Below are 14,062 nucleotides of genomic sequence, written 5' to 3' on the forward strand. Positions count from 1 at the left end.
TCCTGAGTGCAGGAGAAGGGACTAGCGGGGGACTCAAGATGGAAACTAGGAGCTGCTCTCCTGAGTGAGAGGGGCTTGGACTCAGAATGTAACTAGGGGCTGCGCTCCGGAGTGAGAAAGGCTGGGACTCAGGATGGAATGAGGGGCTGCGCTCCTGAGTGAGAAGGCCTGGGTGGGAGCTTGGAAAAGACTGGCTCCAGGACATGAGGGGATAACTGCCCAGGTGAAAGGGAAAACCACGCAGCTTTGCCAGAATGGAGATCCCTGCAGCCAGGTGAAGAGGACAGCCACATGCTTTTGGTGGAGTGCGGACTCCTGCAGCTTTGGTGGAGGAGGCCCACGCGGCTTTGGGGTGCCCCCTTTGGCCGCGTGGCCTGGAAAAGCAGGAGAGACTTTGACTGGAACTGGGTACAAAGGACTCTTGCCAGTGGACCATGAGAGGGTACCACAGTACTTTGGATTAACTCGAGATCCTGCACAGTGACACAGCTGACGGTGCCAGTGACCTGCAACACAGACGTGTGCTCTTTTCCTGATTTACGGTACCTGGAGTTGGGACAGTGGGAGAAGGGAGAACTGTGTGGGTGTAGGAGTATACCCTAAAGGACTTTTATATTTTAGTGGAGGTATTAGGCCTGAATAGCATTAAATAAACATTTTGTTTCCTTTTCACAAATCTCTGGCATTAAGAGATGTCTTTCCAACTGGCGGCGGACAGAAGGGCCCAGTAGATTTTAGTATTTTGTTTTTGGGAGGGGCCCCTATTGTATAGCAGTTTTTGGCATCCCTAGGTGGGCCAAATATTGCATTGCCCCTCCCTCGGACCTCTTCTTGTTCGGTAACATGGACACTAGCAGTCGAAGACGAAGGTGCCGAGTACTGGACCAGCAGCTAAGGTCTGTCGCGGGAGACTGTGCGCAGGGCAGCTTCCTCTATCGGAGAGTCTACCCGGGGTCACTGGGATCACGTGGACGTGGGTGGAAACCTGCAGAAAGACTTTTCCCCACTGCTGACATCAAATCTATACACTCTGTCCATTGCCAAAGAGCTGGGGCTTGAGAAAACTCAGACCTCAAAGAACAGGAAGGCATGTGACTCTCCGGTCAAAAGACACTGATGTCACTAAGTGGCCCCAGTATCCAGAGAGGAAGCAAAGTGCCAAAAATAAAGATGAGCGCTGAGGAGACGAGCGGAGTTGCACTGGGAAGCCTGTGGCTGACACTGAGCGGACCAGGGCCACCTCCCCAGCCCCTCCCTGCAGCGGGCCGCCTGGGGCTGCCTCAGGTAAGCCACACCCAACAGCACTTGAGGAAACAGGCAAATGGGGGGAAAGAACCAGAAAACAACAACCACGATTTGGTCAACAGATGCCTGCAAGTCCCTATTTGCAAAAGTTTTTCTCTAAAAAGTTTGCCTCAAAATCTGGGTTTCTTATTCCCCGCCCCTCATCTTCATTACAAATTATCTAAATAAAATCAGAAATGAATACATTTTTAAAAAACAAACACATTTTTAAAAATATTTTATTTATTTATTTATTTATTTTTAGATAGAGGGGAGGGAAGGGAGAAAGAGACAGAGCGAAACATCAATGCGTGGTTGCCTCTTACACACCCCCTCCTGGGGACCTGGCCTGGAACCCGGGCAGGTACCCTGATGGGGAATTGAACCGGAGACCCTTTGGTTCACAGGCTGGTGCTCAATCCACTGAACTACACCAGCCAGGGCAAAATGAATACATTTTAAGAGCAGGCTTTCTCCTTTCTTTGCCTGGCATATTCTCTGTGGAAGGTGAATACCAATCTTAGTGACGAGGTCTTAAGACCAGACAGCAGTCACAGCTTAGTTCCACCTGCTCCCCAGAGAATAATGAATTTTCGGAACAGTGAGTGCCGTGGCACCTCAGACACCAGCAGGGACTGGGGAGGGGACTAACTTAATAGGAGGTGCCTGGGAAGACAGACAGAGGAGGAGGCAGGACCAGCACCCAGACCCCAAGTGCAGGGCCAGGAACAAGGGAAAGAGATGAGCAGGGCATCCAGCCACGAGGACCGGCTAAGTGACTAGAGAGAACCCGCCCAGCAGAGGATGAGCACACTTCCTGCCGCAAAGATCAATAACCCCTTCAGGGAAGAAATGCATTTATTCTTAGTGTGGAACATTGAGCTGGAAATGGAAAAAGAAGAGCATTTGGAGCTGAGGGCACGGCAAAAACAAATGTCAGGTGTGACCGTGGAAGAATATGTATGAAAATTCTTCAGAATGGAAGCCACCCTGAGTCTATCTTACCCGTGTTCTTTCCCTATGTAACCCGCTCCCCACCCTCACACCCCCGCCCCCAGCCAGGTCCCACATGCTGGCCACATCCAGTCCTGTTCAGGGACGTGCAATGCTGTGTCCTTCCCCAGGAAACTTTTGCCCTGCTGTTTCCTCGCCTGAAAGGATCTTTGGCCCCTGCTCCCACGGACGCCCCTCCTAATGAAAGTCTACTGTCATTGGAAGTCTCAGGGTCTATTTTGTAAGTCCTTCCCTGGTTCTCCCAGTCAGAATTCCAGTCACAGTCTCTCCCCCTCCTCTGCCTGACACTGTGTGCGGGTGTGTGATACTGAAGGGCAATTCCTCTGGCTCCTTAGCTAGAGCACTGCCTGGTGGGTTCGGGGGCCTGGCCTGTGTTATGCATGGCACTTGGCTCAAAGACAGCCCTGGATTGGTCTCCTCACTGCTCTTGGCTGATTACGGAATCCCGGCCACGTGAGCTGAGTCCCTATCCTGGCTTTACTGCTGACCGACTCTGGGTCCTTGGATGGAGTACCTCACCATCTGTGCCTCAGTTTCCCCATCTGTTAAAAGGTGTTACAGGGTTGATGTAAGTACTGGATGACATTATTAACTGAAAATGCATATTGATTATTATCATTTATATTTAAAATATTCGTCATGTATCTATCACATATATTTTAAAGTGTGTCTTTGAGAATTCCGAAGTCCTTTTCACCTTGAAGAATTTGTTTCAATGACAAACTGAGCAAGAGAGACTGACCTGTAGCCCTAGGCCCAGAGACCTGGGACAACTCTGGATAGACAAAGGAATCCCTGTCATTCTCTTTACAGGTCAAACCACAGGTCAGGCTTTGAGAAAGTCATAAAATAGTTAGGGCAGGGCCTTGGCTACAACAGACTTTCCATAGCTGGTCAATATTTTTATAAATAAACAAATATTAGTATGCATAATAATCAAAAGGATGGAAGACATACGACTTCACCCTAACGTGGAGAAGAGAGAACTCCAGTGACTTAATGAAGAGTCTGAACATTAGAAATTTGAGAAAGCAAAAGGACTCCTGCCTTCAGAAAAACTACCCACAACCCCTCTGCTTCTGGAGGAGGTGGCACTTGGGTCTCGTTGGGGAACGCCGTCCCTCCTCCCCACCTTGCGGGCTGCACATTCTGTAGGTCACGCTTCCAGGAAGACAGTGGCCCATGGTGAGCGGCCCACCGAGGCTGATGTCAGGCCTGGGAGCCCCATCCCAAGAGCACGAGCTGACGGATCTGGCGCCGTTTGGCTCTCTGTCAGAAGATGCGGCCATCTCGCTGGGCAGAAAGCCATATTTGAAGCCGTGGGGTGAGGGCATGCAGGTAGGACAGAAATCCAACTTTGCCTCAGAAAACTCAGAAACCAGAGAGGCCTTGTGAGGGAGCAAGCATCCCAGCCCCCTAATTTTTCACCCCAGTTTTTCAAGCACAGGGCAGGTGACCACAGCCAGGGTGCATGTTACCTATAGAAAGTGTTACCGCCTAAGTCACAAGGGTGCGAGGGAGCCTTCCTTCAGAGCAGCGAGCCGCTCAGAGACTTTGCTGCCGGCCCAGTGTTCGGTACAGAACCTGTACGCACATTAGTACTAGGCCCTCCATCATGCATGAGGTGCCTTTCAATGTTAAGGTTACTTAGACTCTTTCGAGGACTAGAACATGACTAATAATGCTACCGAGAAAGACCTTCTCACCAAACAGACTCCACTTATGTGATTATATTCCTTTCTTCACATATGTGACAAACAGCTCATTGCTAGTGGCCTAAGAGGTGGGTTGTAACCACAGCATGTTTTTGACCTGGTTGCAACACATTTTGGGTTCGGGTGCCTAGGCCCCGAACCGGCCAACAATTTCTCAGTACCAAGAGCCCAAGAAAAGCACCTGAGGGTAGACTGTGCTTATAGGGTGATGCTGAGCAGGCTTTCTCAGTTTCTTTCTTCCTGCCATTAATTTTGTTATTAGACTCTGAAAAGTATCAGTATCACCCCGCAGAATTACAAACTCTCAAACCACAGAAACATTCCAGAATTAGGAGAAGCGAGAAAGACTGGGGGTAGGAACGGAGGGCTATCAAACTAACGAGCAGCTATGGGGACCATTAGTGGGCTGGACGCTGCCCCCTCAGACTTCTGTGTTGAAGCCTGAATCCCTAAGCACCTCTGAATGTGCCTGTGTTTGGAGGCAGGGCCTTTAAAGATGCCTCAGCCTTAAAACGAGGCCCTGCCTTCCGGGTGGGCGGGTCCTAATCCCATCTGACCAGTGTCCTTGGAGGAAACTTGCGCAGTGAGAGACCCCAGGGATGCTCAACACGGAGGTAAGATCATGTGGTAGCAGAGAGAAGATGGCCAGCTGCAAGCCAAGGAGAGAGGCCTCCGCAGAAACCCAACGGTTGGCCCCTCGATCTTGGACTTGTAGCCTCCAGGACTGTGAGAAGATAAATGTCTGTGGCGTGTTGTTATGGTCGCCCTAGGAAACTTTTGTACCTGGCATATGCCATTGCATTCTTATGAGTACTCTGATTGTTTTCCTTGTTTTGCAGAAGAAACCAAGGCTCAGAGAAGTCAGCTAATCTGTCCCAGTTCTCACAGCGAGTGAGGGGTAGAGCCAAGAGGATTTGGTATCCAGTTTGTGGGTTGCAAAACCCACATTCTTTCTACTACATCAAGTTGCCTAGTAAAGCTAATGGGGAGATTTCTTGCTAATACCATAGGGTGACTGGGCTGCACCCAGTCTCCTGGACTTGTATTACCACCACTCACATCGACACCATCTGGGCAAGGAGACCTGGTGTCCACCTGAAAGTAGAAGCCCCATGAAGACCTCACATTGTATCACAACCACATGGAATCCCATAGCCTCTGACAGGAAGCATTTGGGGACGGGGGTAGGCATCCTTTGCACACTCTGAAGGGGATACTCTTGTATAAGCCCTGCCCTCAGCCTCTAGCCTCATGGAGAGCAGAGAGTAGGGTCTCCTACTTAACAATTACGGTGGTGACGGTCACCTACAACTTTCACCTGACACGCACCATGCTTAGGCACTTGACATATGTCATTTCTAATCTTGACATCTATTTTGTGAGGTAAGGACTGCCCCTGAGTCACAGATGACACAGAAGATGGAACTGAGGCTTAGAAAACCTGAGTGACTTGCTGAAGGACACACCAAGGGCACAGAGCCCAAATTCCTGCCACCAAAACCTGTCCTTTCTCTCCATCACCCTGCCTCATGCCAACAGAATTCAGAGGGCACACTTGTGTAGCTCACTAGTGCTGCCCATAAGACCCCTCAGAATAACCCCAAGAGGAGGCTTCAGTGGGGGGACTACTACTACAAGAGCCAGGAGACCTCCAGGGATGGCGACCTTGTCTTCCATCTCATTGAAACAGGAACCCAGCCAGGAGTAGAGCAAAGAGGGTTTACAGACAGGACATTCCTGCCTAGACACCTCGCTGGCTCCCAGTACCCTGCTTCTCTCAGCTCCATGCCCTTGGCCCACACTCCAGCCAGGGAGTTAGAGAAGCAGCCAGGATCGACGCTATGACCTTGGCTTTTGTTAACTCTGGCCATGGTGACACCAGCTGGGTGATGGGCCCCATCAGGTGATTGCCTACGTTATGTTTATGGACATCTGCACCACATGGTGATGTCAGTCATCTGAGTGTGCCTCTAAGGACAGGTAGCATGGGCAGTGGATTCAGATGCAGAGAGCCTAATGCAGGCACTTGGGTCCTAGTTAGTTCTACTTTGAATAAGTTGCATGTCCATATTCATTCTCTAAGCCTCAGCCTCCTCAACTCTCTGCTAAGGGGTTAAGCTCATTAATCCTCTCTGAAGACATTAAAGCATCAGTGTTTTGCATTCCATTCCCCGGATTTTACTTTAAGCCAGAGTGGGTTACCAAGTTTCCTATAACAGTGTTCTCCAGAGAACAAGAACCAATACAATAAGCTATAGCTATCTCTCTCTCCCTCTCTTTCTCTCTGGCTCTCCTGAGAGGGAGAGAGAGGGAGAGAGAGACGAGGGAATTCATTAGAGGAATTGCCCACGTAGTTATGGAGGCTAAGGAGTCCCATGATTTCCCGTCTGCAAGCTGGAGCCCAGGAGGGCTGGTGGTGTAGTTCAGTATTCAAAGGCCTGAGAACCAGAGGGAGCTGATGGTGAAAGTCCTAATCTGAGGTCAAAGGCCCGAGAACCAGGAGGTCACCTGGTATCAGCCCTAAAGTCCAAAGGCCTGAAAAACAGGCACTCCAATGGCTGAGGCAGAAGAAGGTGGTCCCTATTAAGAGAAAATATTCATCCCCCCCTTTGCCTTTTTGTCCCATTCGGGCCTCCAGTGTGTTGGTGATTTCCACCCACAGTGGTGTGAGTGGTCTTTACTCGGTCTATTGGATCAAATGGTAATTTCTTCCAGAAATGCCTTCACAGATACCCCCAGAAATCATGCTCACCAGCTCCCTGGGCACCTCTTTGGAGAGTCAAGTTTACACATAAAGTTAACCATCACACTCCAACATGAGAATCCAAGTCACATTTTGTAATTCAGGCATTTCCGGCTTTGCTCAACCACTTGGACTGTGTCTCTTAAGTGTCTGATGTGAACTGAACATTGGGAAAGCTATAGAAGATCTCAGAAAGAGTAAGATAGCTCCTAACAACCCTGTTTACCAGACCCTGAAGGCACATGGCCTCCATAAATGCTGAGGCCCTCGTGATTTCCATTCGCTGGGCCGGCTGCTCGACACCTGTCTGTCTACCTGGACTCTAAATTCCGTATAAGTCACACTTGCCACTCGATTCCCAAAGCTTAGTGTAATGGCAGGCACAGAGTGTGCAGGGGAAAAGTATCAACACTACATTATTTTTATATCAGTACAACCATGAATGTATTATAAATGAGAGTCAAACTTCACGTTCATTTTTAAGATGAAAACTTTGAGGCATGAATGAGGGAGGGATGAATAATTAGAGCCCCGAGAATTTCTAGAGCAATAAAACTACCCTGGATAATACTGAATAATGGTGGATACATGTCATTATACATTTGTCCAAGCCCATAGAATGCACAAGACCAAGAGGGAACCGTAATGTGAACTATGGGCTTCTGGTGATGACGTTGTGTTAATGCAGGTTGTTAATCAATTGTAACAAGTGTACCACGGGGCGGTGGGGGGGATGTTGATGATGGGGGAGGTTGGAAGGAGCAGGGGGTATATGAGAAATTTCTGTATCTTCCTCTCAATTTTGCCATGAACCTAAAACTACTCTAAAAATTAGAATCTATTGAAAAAGCAAATTAAAAATTTCTGGACAAGTTTTCTCTGCAAGTGTGTGTGTGTCTAGAACATGGTCCCTCTCCCAGGAGGGCTTCTGTAACACCAGGGCAGCGCAGCAATCGTGCCATCTGAGAAGGAGCCGCGCCCCACACCCTAAACCCCAAGCCTGCTGCTGGGTTTCCCTGCCAGCCAGCTGGTCTGCTTTCTACAGGCACGCCCCAGGGTGGGAGTGGGGGGCAGCCAGGACAAGCTTGTGTCTCTGGGCACACAGCCCCACCAGTAGTCCTGCTCTGACCCCCTTAATTCAGCTGAGCAAGGTTGAAATCCCCAAAAGGAAATTCCCTAGAGAAGTGAAATGTAAAAGAGCTCAGCTGGCCCCAGAACTCTAACTGGTGCAGGAACAACCTTGAGCCTGGAGAGGCCAGATGGGGTAAATGGGCCCTTTGTGGGATGAATGTCAGCAAGAACTCAGACTTCAGAGAATGGGGAGATGGGGGGCGGGGGTGAGCTGTTTTGCCACTGAAAGGTAAGAAGAGAGGTGTGAAATGAGGAGGGGCCCCAAAAGATGGAGAGGTCAGGACTAAATGAAGTCCCGCCTGGTGAGATCACCAAAGAACATGTTCTGAAAGGAGATGCCCATGCTCTGGAAAAGGGATAAAATCCTCTTCCATCTCTAGGTCCCCTCCTGCCTGTCCTCACTGCCTACCCCCAAAACTTCAGGAGTGTCTACTGTACTCACTGGGATTTGTGTGAGCTTCTGATGTCCAAGAAAATCAAGTAAGAAACAGAGTTTTACATGTGCAGAACGCAAGCACTCCCGCTCCCTCAGCACGCCTCCGTCACCTAAGATCTGCAAACCCCTTGGGGAGAGCTTTAAACATCTGAGAGCATGAAAATGGAAGGTGTCTACCCATTTTACCTGGATCTCAAGGGAGGGGTGGCCCCAGCTGAAAACTTAAAGAAAATAGAACAGCATACAAAGGACAAGGGACCAGAGCACACGTATTTTTCCCTTTATTAATTCAGGTTGTCTTAGACACACACGCACACCCTGCCCAGTTCCCCTCCTGCCCCCTGGCCTTGAGCTCATGTGCTGGTTCATCATGAAGTCTGGCTCCAGGCTTAAGTAAATATGTAAGCATTCCCCCCTTAGTTTTCTGACCTATATCCGGCTCAGCGCCAGTAGCAAACTGATGACAAGCCCAGTCATGCTGGAACCCTGCCTCCCATATGTCATTTTCCTCTGTTGGCAGGAAGCTACATTCTTTTTCAGGTTCATGAGCCCATAACCCCATGAAGCTCCCATTCCAAAACCGAAGGCGATGTTCTGGTTGAATGGAAGACAGTAAACTGGGCTGGGATCAAGGCCAGACCCTGCCCCTGTGGAATGTTCAAGCCCTTCTCAACTCTTGTTGCAAAATTCACCGACTTCCCCTCCTGCTCCCCAAGGACTGTCCCATGACTTCCCTTCGCACAAATGAGATGATTAACAATTGAAAAATGCTTTATACATCCAGTCACAGACACGCAGAGCAATTAGAGGAGGACCGCTCACCTACCCAGAACCCTAGACAAACAGATTAGGACGGAAGCTCACACAGGTAAACAGCTGGAGGGGACCTAGGAGTTCATGCCTCACTCCGGATTTCTGAAATCTGAGACATCCTCAAGCAAAAGCGGAATTCACAGAAGATAAAATCCCATCTTTGAAGTTCAGTTGAGTTTTGAATTACTTATTGGCTATCTATAACAAATGAGCCAATGTTTCTGAAATTGATACTAGACCCTTCGCCATGGATGACCTACTGCTGTCTGAAGTGAGTCAGAGCAATGGTTACTTGATTAAATGGGAAGAGTTCACTCTTCCTCATTTCTTAGCAAAAAGAATCTCGGATGCAGAAGCTATTTCTGCTGGCGTATGGCATTTAATATTTTCCCATTTGGACTATGGGCTAGGCCAAGAATGATTGAGACACCCTCAACTGGGGTACTTTCTTCTCGTCACTTGTCCCGATAACTTTGCTGACAAGGCCTGCGGTGTTCAGGGCCCGCTGATGGCGTGGTGCTGCCGTCTGACAGAGCTAAGTCAGTAGGCCTCTCCCAGGGGGGAATTTAGTGCCTAGGACACGAGCCCTCTGAAACATTCCATGACATCGCAGAACACGGGACCTGAAATAGACTCCGCAATTCTCTGTAACTCAGACCCTGTTTGCAAGCTTCTCAGCAGCAAAAAGTGGGAGTCCAGAGGGTCACACTGTGCTAAAGGTGGTAACTGTAATCTCAGAAAAGGAGGTGGGAGACACACTGGACCCACTCAGGAGGCTTAGCTGCCTGAGTGCACGTCACTTTGGCGCACGGCCCAGACTCTTCTAAGTTTTCTCATCTGGAAAAAGCCTCCTTCACAGGTAAGTTAAGAGGCTCCAAGCAGAACAGGCTGTGAGAGTGAGGCTGTCTTTCTTGTAAACTCTCAGGACCATATGAGTGCAGACAGGCTCACGTGAATTGTCGGGACTACTGATTTGGAGCAGGTGGAATGATAGCTCCTATGTACTGAGCTCACTCTGGGCCGGGCACTCGGTGCCTTAAATGTGTTACCTCCCTGCCATGGGCTGAACTGTGTTCCCCTGCAATTTCACACATTAAAGCCCTAACCCTCAATGGATGATCTGTGGAGATTGGCCCTTTGGGAAGTGATTAGGTTCAGGTGAGGTGACAAATGTGCCCTTATAAGAAAGAGACATCGAAGAGCTTGCTTCCTCTCCGTCTCCCACCCCCACATGGAGGAAAGACCAGGTACAGTCACAGCCACAGTGGGAAGGAGGCCATTTGCAACCCAAAGGGAGCGCCTTCATCAGACACCAAGCCTGTGGGCACCTTGGTTTGAACTCCCAGCCCCCAGAACTGTGGGAAATAAAGTCCTGTTGTTGAAGGAACTCAGTCTTTAGTATTTTATTGCTGCAGCTTCGGCTGACTAAGATGCTCCCCTGATCTCCTAACATCCCCGTAAGATCAACCCTGTCATTACTGCCATTCTACAGATGAGAGAAGAGAAGCCCAGAGAGTTTAATGAACTTGCCCAAGGCCAAGGTCACCAGCTGGGAAGTGGTGGAACCAGGATTACGAGTTCGTGGCAGAGACCAGCCAGAGCTCACCTAAAACATTTCTTATCCCTGGGCACAGAGCTAAAAAAAAAAAACAAAAAAACCCCACATTTCCCACCCCTGTTGCATCTAGAGAATTTTCTTCAGTGGAATATAAGTGAAAGCATTGCCTACTGCTCATAGGAAGGGGAGGAGAAGAGCATCTGGAGAGTGCCCCCATCCACCTGCCTCCCTTTGGCTGGGACCTCGGAGTCCGAGTGTGGAAGACGGCAGCACCAGAAGGGAGCAGCGCGTGTCCCTCGGAGACATCGTGGAGCGGGGCACCACCCCCCCGAACCAAGCCTCACTGGTTTCCACCTTGAATAAGAAACAAACTTGCTGAGATAGGTCTGCTGAGGGAACTCAAGAGTTGGGAAATTTTAGTTGTAGGTAATAGTTAATAAGCTTAGTAGTTAATGAATGCAAAAAGCTATTGTTTCAGAACTGAAGGTACGGCCCACCCTGACTCCAGGGGACCACGAGCGGAGTCCACCTCTGTGCCCCAGCAGAGACCATAAGCAATCAGGGTGGTATTTCAGCCATTTTGTTCCAGGGAGAGTCCCAGGACCCAAATAAAGAAAATCACTCAGGACACAGCACAAAAGACCCAGATTTTAAAAAAAAATCAGGGTCAACAAAGGAAAGGGCCTTAGGGAAACTGCTGGACCATATCTTTTATCTGATTAACCTTTTTCCTGAATTCCAAATCCTTTATCTAAGTTTTTCCCCTGGAATTCCAATTTCCTTATCTACCCTTTTTTCTCCTTATAAAAAAGGCTGGGAGGAGAGGAAATGTAAGACTGGTCTGTTAGGTACATAGCCCGCCATCTTTCTCAGATCACTGACTGTCTGAATTAAATGCCCATAAAGATTCGATTCCTGTCTCTGGTGGTGACAGGCAGCATGAATGTCGACTTTTCCCGTTTCAGGTCTGTCACAGCAGTTTGTATCACTGTATTTCTTGCCCTAATACCTCCCTAGATTCCTCCCTAATAGGGACTACTGAACCCTGCTGAATTCGTTTTATCGCACATGAGGCATTGACTCGTCCCTCCCTTGCTTCCTCCATCCACCCATCATCTTAATGCATTTAAAGTTTCACATTGCAAGTCTCTGCGGCTTCCTTTCCATCACAAGCAGACTGCAGTGTGGTTGACCTTTGAACAGCACGGGGTTGTTTTGCCTGTGTTGTTCTCCCCACCCCCATCCCTTGAATTAGAAAATTTGCCTGTAATTCTTGATGCTTCAAACTTAACGACTAATAGCCTACTGTTGACTGAAGCCTTCCTGATAACATAAAAAGTCAACTAACGTATTCTGTCAATTAACACATTTTTTGTATTATATACTGTTTTCTTACAATAAAGTAAACTAGAAGAAAGAAATGTTATTAAAAATCATAAGGAAGAGAAAACACATTTACAACATTTATTGAAAAAGAATCCAGGTATAAGTGGACCTGCGCAGTCCAACCCATGTTCAAGTGTCCACTGTATTTGCTTATAGTTTTTTTTATGTAAAATGTTACCCACAATGATGGAATTCACAAATCTGAAGTGTGTGTTGGCAAAGTGTTGACAAAAACATTCACCATTCACTTGTAACCCAAACCCTTATCAAGATATAGAACACAATCATCATTCCAGAAAATTCTCAACTCTTTTTTGGTTGATTCCCATCTTTACCAACCCTGAGAGGCAACTACTGGTATAATTTTTGTTCCACTGTGGATTAGTTTTGCTTGTCCTAGAACTTCATTTAAAAGGAATTATGTATAGTATGCATTCTTTTACATAGTTTCTTTTGATCAACATGTTTTGAGACTGAACTTGTGGTTATGATAGGGAACTTACGGGTTGGAAAATTTTATTTTAAGTAATAGCCAATAAGCTTAGTAATCAATGCACATAAAAGCTTTGTTCTAGGAACCTAAGGTGTGACCCACCCTGACTCCAGGAGACCATAAGCAGTTCCACCTTTGTTGCTTAGGAGGACTGTAAGCAATTCAAGATGGTATCTGAGCCATTGTACTCCAGGGTGAGATGACCACCACCCAGGACACAGGACACAGCTAAAGACCTCAGCCTGGGGCACAGCTTAAGACCACCGCCCAGGGCAAGAATGCTGGAGTTGTTTTTTTCAATCCAATTAATTCCTCCCTGAATTTCAAAACCCCTTATGACACGGTGTTTAGTTCCTGCTATAACAACCTTGGCCTGGAAAGAAAAGACAAGATGGTCAGTTAGGGTGTGAACCCGCCATCTTCTCAGATCGCCAGCCTTCTGGAAAGTGCCCATAAAGATTCAATCCCTGTTTCTGCTTATTGGGTTTGATAGTGACAGGCAGCCTGAACTCCGGCGTCTTTTTTGGTTTCAGTTATGAGTCTCAGTATCACCCCTTTTTCTGTTTGGGAAATACTTTTGAATACACAGCTTGTTGATCCATTCTCCTGCAGATGAACATCAGGTTTGTTCCCAGTTTTTGGCTACTATGAATAAAGCCTCTATGAGCATTATTGTACAAGCCTTTTGGAGCCATATATTTTCATTTCTGTTGGGTAAATACATAAAAATGAAATTTCTGGGTAATAGTGTGAGGGAATACTTAATTTTTTAATAAAAAGCAAAACTGTAGTGTTTTTTTAAAAGATTTTATTTATTTATTTTTAGAGAGAGGGGAAAGAAAAGAGAGCAATATCAATGTGTGGTTGCCTCTTACAGCACTGCCCCCTACTGGGGACCTGGCCCACAACCAGGCATGTGCCCTGACTGGGAATCAAACTAGTAACCCTTTGGTTCACAGCCTACACACTCAATCCACTGAGCTACACCGGGCAGGGATATAGAGCATTTCTTAAAAGAAAGTAACTGTCCTCTTTTACTCTCCCACCAATAATACACAAGAACCCCCATTGCTCCACATTCTTGCCAACAGTCGGGGTTGTCACTGATTTTAGTAAGACCAGGTCTTTCTATACCATGTCCGGCTCTGAGCGTCAGAAAATGGGACAGGCTTTTCCATCACTAAACACGTATGGAGCTGTGGTTGGTGCACACTAGACAGAAGCTAACATAAACTTATTCCTTGAAACAACCTGCTCCAAGGCTGGGAGAGGTGAGGTAACGAGGGAACTGGAAATCCAGCCCAGGTTTTTCCCTGGCTCCATTTTCTTTTTCACCTTGGCCAAGACTAGTGAAACAAGGTGGTGTTGAGAAGAGAGATTCTTGGGCGAAGGAGTGTTCTCAACCTTTTCCCATTGGTCAGAGCCCCCCAGGAAGCTCAGAAGATTCTGGTTTACAGAAGAATCTGGTGGTGTTTCTGGCCATGTAGCT

Source organism: Artibeus jamaicensis, unplaced genomic scaffold, assembly GCF_021234435.1.
Source record: "Artibeus jamaicensis isolate MK-2021 breed Jamaican fruit bat unplaced genomic scaffold, CSHL_Jam_final scaffold_537, whole genome shotgun sequence".
In the NCBI taxonomy this organism is placed as follows: Eukaryota; Metazoa; Chordata; class Mammalia; order Chiroptera; family Phyllostomidae; genus Artibeus; species Artibeus jamaicensis.